The sequence below is a fragment of the Frankliniella occidentalis genome, unplaced genomic scaffold, assembly GCF_000697945.3.
Source record: "Frankliniella occidentalis isolate FOCC.00 unplaced genomic scaffold, Focc_3.1 Scaffold40, whole genome shotgun sequence".
Classification (NCBI taxonomy): Eukaryota; Metazoa; Arthropoda; class Insecta; order Thysanoptera; family Thripidae; genus Frankliniella; species Frankliniella occidentalis.
In genome coordinates, this window is record NW_026267170.1 from 665391 (window position 1) to 676658 (window position 11268).

The window sequence follows — 11268 nt, forward strand, 5'->3', positions numbered from 1 at the left end:
AACTCAAGTGTGTTACAGTCCAACACTTATAAGTGCAATACTATGTGTATCAAAGTTATAACTGTAATACCATACATGTGCCACACTTCCAAGTGTAGCACTACACTTCACTTTGAAGCGTGATAAATGGTACCACACTACTTTTAAGTGACATACATGTGTGTGGCACTACACTTGGAAGTGTGGTCCATGTATGGTACTACAGTTCTAGCTGTGATACACATACACATGGTATTATTGCTCCGTCAAAGATAACTAAGTTGATTCATAGTGCTAGGGTTTCGTTTTTACCGTATTTGAATGAGGAACATGATAATTTCAATGTGTTATTTTACGATATGGATGTATGGTACTTGTCATAACCAATTTTCCGTAAAGGAAACCTTACTATGACGGACAAAAATTCTTCGCCCTTTTTAAAATTCAAAGATTTTAACGCCCGAACGTCAATTTCTGCAGGCCATGTTTTTTTAGTCCCATTCCTCCCATTGTACCATCTACTCTTACACGTATGCAAAATAACTTGTGGCCTAACAACAAACTAGTTGAACTCTTGGCTCGCGTCACATTAGAGGTGACCTGTTGGGATGGGGCCAGGGCGCGAGCGGACGCGCGGCGCGAGCCTTCAATCAGACTCTCCATCCATCACCGGGACAGCCTGGGAAAGGGGCGGCAGGCGCAGCCACAGGCGCAGCAGCATCAGATAACGATTTTATAAATCGCGCGAGTAATCGATGTTGAAAGAAGCGCTGCTCGGGAGTCTTGTGATTTTTCGCGTGACCAACAAGAAAACTGCTTGCCCGGGTGTGTGAAATGTGAAGGGAGTAGGTATGGAGCGATTCGGACGGACACAGCAGACTGCGCTGCTGTGACTGGCTCCTATGCGAACCGAAGTCCCTGATTTTCTTGGAACTGTCTGGTCGTAAAGCTCGAGAAGGTGTTGGGTCGAAGTCGATAAACATGACGTAATGAACTTGTCCCAATCAGGACTGTGTGTGTGTGCGCGTGTGTGTGTTTGGTGGAGGTGACTGTATGGCTACTGGCTGGCGCCACAGCAAGGGAACCCTGCTGCCTACCCCGTCAGCCGCCATCCCACTCCCTCCCACATCGTCCACCACCAGACCCATAAACCGCAAATCAGTGGGACACAATCTCTGTGCCTTCTATGAAGTAGCCTATCAGGCCGATAAGTGAGTCGTGGCCTGCCATAACAACGACCCTCCACGACGATCTGGAGATGACAAAACAATGACAGTAGATCCCGAGTCTATGGGGCTTGCCATCCATTAAACTTTACGCCCCTCAATAGCATTGGAAGCACAAAATAAACCAAGCTGTCGTGATCTTTATGAACAGAGCACTGCAAAATTTAGATAAGTGGTGAGTGTTTATTTCGGGTTTATTTCGGGTTTGCTGCTTCGAATGGAAAAATTAATGGCCAAGACTCAGGAAACAAGTTAATAGAGTCGTATGCCTTATCTACCTGCGAATTTAAGTCAAGTGAATTTTGGATGAGACACAATTATTTATTTACCTCTTGATACAACTTTTTATGTTGTGTATGCCCAGGAGCCCGCCCCGTCGTGGCTATTGTGCGAAAAATGGTGTGCTTCGCTTGTGTGGGGCGCCCCACCTGATCTCCGGGGAGGACCCCCCGGGCCTACCGGCTCGGAGACACCTAGGGAGACGACGTCACCTTTATCGAGTCATCTCTCTCTTTCTCCCTCTCTCTCCTACTCCCTCCCTCCCTCCCTCCCTCCCTCCCTCCACCCCTCCAAACCCCCCTCTCCGAGGACGCGTCGAGTCCCAACAACCCGGACAGCCGGCCGGTGGGCCAGCAGGACCGCGATCTCTATCAAAGTTGCACTCGGGAGGTGTGGAGGAATTGGAAACGGAAGGCTGGGTGGGGCCGTTGGGGCAGGCCCGGCAGGCCCGGCAGGCTCGGCAGGCCGTGATGGGGTGGACCCGGCCGATAAAACCGGCACCTTGTCTCCCGGGGTGGGAAAAACAAGATGTCTCTCTTGGTTTGGGGGAGAGGAATTAATTGCCCTTGTGGACAGAGCGCCCCGGAGGTAGGTGGGCCCCGGTGGGCCCCGGTGGGCCCCCAAAGGAAGGTACCCGGAGGTGTTCGGGGGGCCCGGGCCGGGCTCGGGCGCGCCGCGTGTGGGCAAGCCTCGACCGGATGGTCCCCGGCCGACCCTTCACACCTCCGGGTCCTGATAAGGATGTCATGCAGATGTGGCGGCGCCCGGCGACGCCAGCTCCAGGAGGAGCCGCAGCTGCCGATGCTGAGGGAGGACAGCCTGCTGCTGATGAACATGGCGTAGTCTAGGCCAGTTAGTTTACTGGGGAACTTGTAAAACAAATGAGTACTGCAGAATCTGTTCAAGGTATTTCAGATACTGTCGTATTTCTTCCCTGAACCGGAGAGGTGAGGCTGGCTCTTGGAGCGCTCCGCTCGGTATGTCCAGCACTCCGGCCCCCGGCACGGCGGCAGATGGCCCCCTCACTCCCCTTTCACCGTCAGAAAGCCAACAATGTGAGCCCCGCCCGGCTCTGCCCGCTCTGCCGGCTCTGCGCCGCCGCGCCGTGACACTCTGTCCAGCGCCGCGCCGGCACGCCCGCACGCACACGCCGCCCGTCTCGCTCAATCAGAGACTCGAACAAAAGGACCTCTTTTTTCGCGCCGGCCGTTCGGCCCCGTGGGAAAGCCTTCCCTGCGGTCGGCGAGCGCTCTTTCGCTCGGGCTCGGTCCCGGGCTCTCGCACAGGCTCTCGCACAGGCGCTTCGCACGGCCAGCGTTTATGTCAGCTAGCCTGCCGGTCGTCCAGCGGCGAAACAGTGACTTGATGTGAGGTGGTCCTGGACGGCTAGGCGGGCAGGGAGTGCCGGGCTTGGATTTCTGAATGGCCGAGCTCCGCTGCGCTGCGCGGCGTGTCTCCTCTAATCTGCTTTACGCCAGCCAGAGTGGCGCGGGTACGGGGCGGACCTGCCCTGGCACTCATTGATTCCTCCCCACCCTTTCTCCGGACAGCAGTAAGCTCTTATCGCTCAAAGCTCTACTGTTCCCATTATTTAAAGAAGAGCCCACTGCATTGTCTCTCTATTTATACGCGTCAGTGGCTGAGGTTGGTGTGGGTGGCATGCTCTTATTGGCAGTTTTGGCATAGTAACCTTTCTAGAGGTCGAGTAGCGGGGTGCGTACTCGAAAAGACAAAAACATGCTTAAAAACAATACTACAAAACACACTACGTACACACAACAGAACTTAAAGACAGATTAATCAAGAAATACAAGAAATACAGGCTAAACGTTCACAGAAATTGCGTAGCGTAGCGTAGCCCTCTCGGTAGCCGTCGCCCCTTCACCTACTTCCGGTGGCGGGTTTTCGCCAACGCGCATCTCGCCGCATTGCGCTCGGCATCACTCTTTCGTTTCCGCCACTCTCGTGACCGTAATGATTACGATCATGATCACAGTAAAATCCTCCCTCTGTATGAGCTTGACTCATCGCCTCCTCATCTCGACACTCGCGCCGCGTTGTCCGCGTTTGTTTTATGGCAGACGATGCAGCAGTTCACAAAACGACCAAGAGTGCCCTGTGTGTGTGTCAGAAAGAGAGAGCATGCGAGCGAGAGCGTGCTGGCCAGCGCCAGCCAGTATACGAGGATGGGCCATCAGAGGCTGGGGAGAGGGAGGGAGGGGGCGGATATCGTCAAGGTGGTCGGTGCATAGCGAGCGAAAACCATCACTCTGATATTCTGTTAGAATAATTTGAATGGTGCAAAGGCTTTTAACAATTGATATCGGGGGTTGGTGGAACCCGTAGGTGGTAACTGCACTACGAAACCAGTTCACATTGCTCCTAACCCCACTTTCTCGAGTCCTGGCCGAAGGCCCTCAGCCTGGCGCTGCGCGCCGGCGGTGCTGTGCTGCACCGGGCGGCGTTAGCGGCACTGTAATCCGATCCACGTTGTGGGCGACGGAGTAATGAACACACCTCGAGAGTTTGAGAGGGGCCACCTGCGTGGCGCGGCGTTCAGCGAGACCTGACTCAGCCACGTCAGGTGGCTGGGACGATGTCGAATCGACAAGTACACACGCAGACGGGAAAAATTAATTGGTTCCCAGAACTCACAAAGTTGTTACTTTTCTAGACGACAGACAAACGTTTTGTTCCACCAACCAATATTTAGTTGTCCACGTTGATGATCCAACGGTGTCCTTAGAAGCAAAGCGCACTGTTCGAAAAGCATACGAAATGTGTGTTCTGTAACTGAGCTGCTTTTGCGGGATGAAACCCGTTTCTTTTAAGGACAAAACGTTAGTTTTGTTATCAGTTACGTTCGAACGCTTTTCTTTGCTATGGACACAATTGTAACGGGGAGGGGGGGGGGGAGGGGTAGTTGTATTAAAAGTACGGTATCGCCTTTATTGGGCAACCAATATTCTGTCATGCATTCATTGAAAATCATATTTTTGTACATCCACCCAGATACCCTTTGTGTTAGTGCGATGCATCACGTATGACACGTCCTGGCCGCGGACGTGTGCGTCCTTGGCCCGCGATAGCCAGCCCGAGATTAAGTGCGCTCGAATATTCATCACCGCCGCCTGCAGGCTTGACCCGGGTGAGATTTTATGGAGATATTTATTTAGGGGCTCAGCGCGCGCGTGGACACCGAGAGGGTTGTGTGTCAAGTTACACACCGGCTGATGAGCGCTGTTAGCCACGATTTATAACCTGAGTGGTGCCGACCGAGGGCCGGCCGCCGCCGCAAAGGTCTGCGCGTTCGGCGCGAAAAATATCGCCGGTCGGAGCGTCGTCGGTAAGTTATCGGAAACCTGGACTGCTGATGCGAGGAGCGAACGACCCGGAAAGACCATCGGACACCCTACCACCTCCGCTCTGGCACGAAGCCTGAGCACTCCACGAGACGAGTGTAGCCGCTGGTTACTGTGTTTTGTTTTATATTCGTTCAAACGACAATGTCAACATTTCACTGACCTCCCCGTTGGGGTTGGAACATCTAACCCGCGGCACGCCGCCACGCCGTGCCCCGCCCCACCCCACCACACCCCACACACCGCCACGCCCCGGCCCGCGGGGCCACGCCCCGCCACGCGCACGCCGCCGACGCACAAAACACCGAGCGTAGTGTATCACGTTGCTCTCTGGTTGGTGACCGCAGCCCGGCCCAGCCCAGCGCTCTGTGGTGAGTACCGCCCGCCCGGCGCGGCGGTTGCTCGGGCGGGGCCTCCTCCATCGTGTCGCACGGCCCCTCCGGCCCTTTATTTCTTATCAGACAGAAAGACCCTGTTGAGTGCGCGTCGCGCCACGTTTGCTCGAAATAATTAATGGCTTGGACCCCTCGGGGTTGAGGCAGGCTGCCTTGTGGTCAGAGGGGAGCGGGGCGCGGCGGCCTCGCGGCCCGACGCACCCCCTCACGGCCGCCCCGCGCTGCCCCGTGTGTCGGTATCTATTTCTCACAGGTTTCCCGTCTTCTTCCCCATTGAGGAGGAGTCGAGCTTTTCAATGGCGCGCTGGGGATCCATCTGGTCACTTGGACGTCGTTATGACTGCCGTTTGAATGGAGCTGAGCCCTGCGGCCGATAAGGGCTCCAGCGGCAGATAAATAAGCTGGAATGTCTGATAAATACACGCCTCTCCTCTCGCCCGCCTTGAGGCCCGCCTGCCCGACGGATGGCCGCGCTGACGGGGCCACCAATCTCCCCCGAGCCTTACCGCCAACTGGTACGGGCCCTGTTGCGAAAAGTGAGGACGGAGTGAGCAGTCAGCACGAGAGGCGCGCAACCACTGTTTCAGTATCACACTACTTAAAGAATCATTTGTGAAAATGTGGGGCAGCGTTAAACGCTCTTTTGGCATTCCGAGCTCCCGATCTTGCTCTTCTGAAGTTTTCTCTCTCCCCTCCACTTGACCCAGTCGTCTCTTTCAATCAGAAGGTGACATGGCTGCAATTTGTTTTGGCTCGGCCCATTAGGCCCCGGCCTGGCCGAGGTCCGGCTCGCGGTGCCCATCCTGGGTGGGAGAGATAAAGCGAGGTGTGAATTAACAAACAAGCGAGCGACCGCGACACGAAAAACAAACACAGAGAGAGAGAGAGGTGGGGAGAGAGAAAGAGCGAGAGAGGGAGAGAGAGAGAGAGAGAGAGAGAGAGAGAGAGAGAGAGAGAGAGAGAGAGAGAGAGAGAGAGAGAGAGAGGGAGAGGGAGAGTTGTCCCAACGAGCCGACCGAGTCCCATGCATCGGGTGCAAAGCGTTGCTTTATCGCCGAGGCAGCCCACACTCGTTCTCTGCCTGGCCGCTGTAGGCCCGTGCCCGCTTCGCACCGGGGAGGTCTGCACCACAAAGAAAAGCGCACAGAAAATGATTGTGTTTCCAAATTTTACGCAATAAGTTTTAGTTCGAATGGTAACTGTTTTCGTACTGAGTCATCACATCACATGGAGAAAAGTTTTGTCTCATACAGCCACGCCGTTCTTGGTAACGTCTTCCTATCATCATCCATGGCTATGTTGCCTCACACCGCCTCACTTCCCCCTTCCCTTCCTCCCTCCCCGTCTCCCTCCTCTAGCGCCCCTTAATATAGTTGCACAGCTGATGGATGTGCGCTGATAAGCCGTTGGTCCTGGACGACGGCCCGGCCAGCAGGACAGGGTCACGCTGGATCAAGGAGGAGGAGTGGAAAGGGAAAATAAAAGGATCGGGCGGCTGCCGCTCGTCACCTTGTGCGCCATGGGCCCGGGCCGGCTGACGCCATGAGGCTTGTTTATGGCGACGAAGAAGCTGTAGGCCGGAGGCGGACACATTCAGCGATGTGTATCTGTGCGTGCCGCGGGTCGCCCGCGGGGAAGGTGCCGCCTCGATGGCTCCCTGTCCCCAAAGAGGACCCGCGCGTCCCGAAGTGGCGCTCGCGGGGACGTACGGCGCTTGGCGATACCGAGCGCGACCAGCAGCGCTTGATCCCGTTGCAACAAGGTACACGGCGCGGGGGCCTCGCTAAAAGTCGCGCTTCGCCTCGCGGAAAGGTCACCTGCTCTCGTTTACGAGCTGCTGGCCGCTTCTGGGACGGTGGACTTTACTCCTCTCTCTCTCTCTCTCTCTCTCTCTCTCTCTCTCTCTCTCTCTCTCTGATTCTTCTAGTTACTCTCCTCTCTTTTCTCGGCCGTTTCTTTCGCCTTCCACTTTTGGCTGCCTGTTCGTCGCTTAGTCCTCAGCGAACCGATTATTCGCACCTTTGAGATCTTCTATCCATCTCTCGGTGTGAAGCGAGACAGACTAAAAGTGAGCGAGAGAGAGAGGGAAAGGGGGCGCGGGGAGAGGCCACCCAGTGCGAGCCCTGATGGTCGCTCGACCAGCCACTTCACGGCTCCAGCTTTTATCTCCATCCCCCCTTGTCTTGTGTCTCCGAAATTAGCAGAGGTTTCCGGTGGGACGCGCGACGAACGACCCATCGGAGGTGATATGGCCGTAGAGTGGGAGGGGGCCCCTGGTGGGCTGGGCCCCTGGCGAGCCTCTGGTGGGCCCCTGGTCGGCAGCGGCTGACACGGTCGGGCAGGTGTCCCGAGCCTCACTCCTCTTTTGCCCGATAACACCAGCAGCCTTTGCCGTCTTATATAAATCTCCAACTGGTCTGCTCGGCAGAGGGCCTGAACTGGCCATGGCGGGCCTGGCGGGCCATGGCGAGCCATGGCCATCGTGGACGACATGGAATAAAAGTGAGATGCCTTAAGAAGACTGTTGTAAGTTTCTCTGTTGCGACTACATCCACCACTGAGTCGACTTCCAGCTCAAGACCTGTTTGGGCCGGCTGCCAAGTCCGTCAGCCTGAAGGATAGGCAGGCCCGTCGGACACGCGCGCGCGCAGGTTGCCCACTCTCTCTCCCTATCTCCACCGTCTATGCAAAGCTCCCCTCCCCCTTTCTCTCTCCCTCTCTCCCCGACTCCCTGTCTCTCTCTCTCTTCTGTTCTACTCTCTTCCTCTCTCGCAGTCTCCCTTCATCCTCAATTCCTTGTGTCTATACGCCGCCGCCCTTCCTGCGCCCCTTTGAGCAGATCCTTGACTTTCAATAACCCGCCTACGCTTCTGTCCATTCCGATAAAAATAACCGACACTAAAAAGCAGCAGCAGACAATGCGCGATTCGGGGAGTCGGTCGAGTGTTATTTCGTGTCGGCCGCGGCTCAGGTGGCGGTCCAACTCTGAGCCTCCGACTGGTGAGAGCCTCTGGGCTTCATTCATGTGATCGGGCATTTGAGCCTTTGCCTGACTTGAGGCAGAGGCGGCCTAGATTATGAGGACGACAATATGTCAAACGCAAATGTAAATAAAGCTTACATTTCTTTTTCTCTTTATCTCACTGGATTTATCAAGGGTAGGACTTAATGTCATTTGGCGCCTATCTTAAACTTGTGCTCTAACGTAGTCAAGATAAGTTGTTAGGACCTATCTACACCAAAATTGCCATCACCACGAATTAAAATGCATGGTTTATATTATTTCTAGGCTCAGTAAGTAGATTAAGTAGATCCTGTAATTCGAACCGTTTAAAAGTTAAAATTTGGTGACCTTTGTTGCGGTCATACTAAAACTACCCGTTGCTGCTTAGTCCTAAACTTTTTTCCCCAGTGCTTCAGGGTGATTCTTAATCAATTTTCAATAACTATGCCTAAATCTTTCTGAACTTCTGCAAGATTATGGATCAGCTCTAGAGACCATCATGTTGGAGGTACATTTCTACAAATATGTATTTGTACCTTGCTGGGACGTTAGCTGTGCATGACTCGGCAGCAGGCGATAGAGGCTACCGACTCATCCACTCCATCTGTTTTCAATCCAAACAGCCAGCCGGCCTCCTGCCAAGGCTGCTGCTGCAGCTGCTGCAACGATCGGGCAAGCATTTATTGGTCGCGCTGGTCGCGCCGCGGCGGTGCTGGCCGCTGTATCATATCAACGGAATGCCTACCAAGTCAGAGGTTGCATTCATGTGGTTCGCTATACTGCTGCGAAACAAAGTATCTGCATGCTATGGGGTTGTTCGTGGTCACCAAGATGTGAGTACGCGATGAGGAACCTCCACTTAAAGCTCAGAAGTTTGAAGCCTCAGCCATATTTGCTCCGACTTCACGTCCTATTCAGCCCACATAACCACCTGACGCTGAACTGGAAGAGCGGTGTCCTCCTTGCGCTGCTCTTTTACGGCATCAATTCGCCTGTGTCTGCGGTTGGCCCCCCTGGACCAGTGCCGCTGCCGCCGGTGTGCCGGGGCGGTGCGCCGGGGCGGTGCGCCGCGGCGGCGGGTGGCTGCAGACCGACTGGGGCGCCAACCGTTGTTATACAGGCCACTTGGCACATTCCAGGGCTGCCAACACAGCACCACGCGCGCGCAATAAAAGATAAACAAGCTGGCCACACGCCGACTGGACTTGCCTGCCGGCCGCTGCCGGCCCCGGGACCTTTATTGGATGAGTGTAAAGCGTGTCTAGGGCGGCTGCAGCCTTTGGTTTATTGGCAGCGGTGACCTCTTGCCGCTTCTAATTGGTTGCCGTCTGTCGTTCGTTTTGGCCCAAAACCGCGTCGTGTGGCAGCTCTTCCGCACAGAGGCACTCGCCTGGCGCCCGCCGCTGCCTCAGGACCTCGGCCTTATGCTACCAGTAAGTGGATCGGACGGTTATCTCTTCCCGGTACCCGTTCAGCCCCACGGCGCGGAACCACAATAAGCTGCGCAGACAATTAGGCTCAGGACGGTAGGAAATAAACCGCGTTCGAGAACGGCGCTTCGTCGAGTTAAAACTGCAAAGATGCACTCAGCACTGACGGCACGTGCCTGTAGAGTTTCTCCAGTTGTCTTCGTGTGCCTATGATAGGCTGCGGTAGCTCAGCTAGGCTGGCCTACGATATGGTTCGACCATGCTTTGCCGACGTTGGGTGTGGCTTGATTACCGGACACACTGATGGCGATGTCACACAATTTTCTTGAGTGCAGCTCGTGAGACGGAGCAGCGCAGACTGCTTTGGAGGGTATGAAATAGGTGATGCTCACTGCGGGTGCCGCCGATCGGAACAAATGACACGGCGGCCCTGTCCCTGGCCGGGGCCCGGCCGGCCTCAGCCAGGCGGGCCAACACGCCTACTTCCTCCGCACGGGAATCGCGAACCCAACCGGTCATTACCGCGGCGGTTACGGACCTGCTGGGCCTGCTGGTCCACGGCCCGGGCCACGGCCCGGGCCACGGCCGCGTCGGGGTATTAATCAGCCGACTGCCAATACGGGCATCGGCTCAAATCGGCAGGAAACACTAAACACATCGCGCGTGCAATTATTTGCAGGTGCGGCCGCGTACTTCCTTTCAATAAGGGCCTAAACGTTCGGCCGCCGGTATGGTATATGACTGCGGTGGGCGCATTCGCACGTCAATTACGGCGCGCGGCCCCGGAGCGCCACTCATGACTTCTTTGTATCTGAACTGAGCAGACTAATTTGATTCGGTGGCGGCTTTCATTGTATCGCCTCTGGCCGGATCAAAAACCTTGGGACAAGGCCTCTCGCCCCCTTGGTTAGTCAAATCAAGTGGCCGGCCCTCAATACGCGTCCCTTTTTATTTACTTCATTTCCTAACTCTATGTTGTCATGTTTCTGTTTCAGATCCGGCGAGGCGTTTGAATCAGAAAGCTGCGGGAATAGCTCGGCAATCACGGCATGCTACGGAGCGATGACGGGCTTTCGCGGGAGGTGTGCAGCAAAGGAAGAGGAAAGGGGGATGGGGATCATCCCCGGATCTCAGCGGGCGGCAATCATACAAAATTGACGAAAATAGCTGGCATTTGTGTCACTGTGATCTGTACCGGGCAGGAGCAGAAAAGTGTGTCTCCGTGAAATTGAACACTCCTCAAATTATTTGTCTCTTGCAATCGAATATCAAAAGTACGCTCCTGGCACTCATTCCGGAAAGAGAAAAGACGAGGGTAATGGCACTCTAGTCCGATCTTGAATCGTCGCATTTAATTTAATGATATCTTACCCTGAATGGCCCGACCAGAGTACCCCTCCCCGACAGCCGCGTAAACCCTTTCAGGCGCATCGTGTACCTGTAGCGTGCCACGGTGTGCCGGAAATTCGTCTTCTATTACGAAACTAAACGGATTCGGTTTGAAGCGCGGTGCAAGGGAGGTTCAGCTGAGCTGGTTGTTGTGGAAGTAATTGGGGTTGCAGCAATATGTTTCCGTCTTGTGGCCTTGTGGTC

At 55.1% G+C, this 11268-nt stretch overlaps 1 long non-coding RNA gene across 1 annotated transcript in view; it reads left to right on the forward strand.

Moving 5' to 3' along the window:
* Positions 1-11017, forward strand: part of LOC127749218 (uncharacterized) — a 132821-nt gene extending 121804 nt beyond the window's left edge. The window contains exon 2 of the long non-coding RNA XR_008011027.1: positions 10671-11017. This is a non-coding gene — a long non-coding RNA (uncharacterized LOC127749218). The remainder of the gene's footprint in view (positions 1-10670) is intronic.
* Positions 11018-11268: the final 251 nt, after the last annotated feature.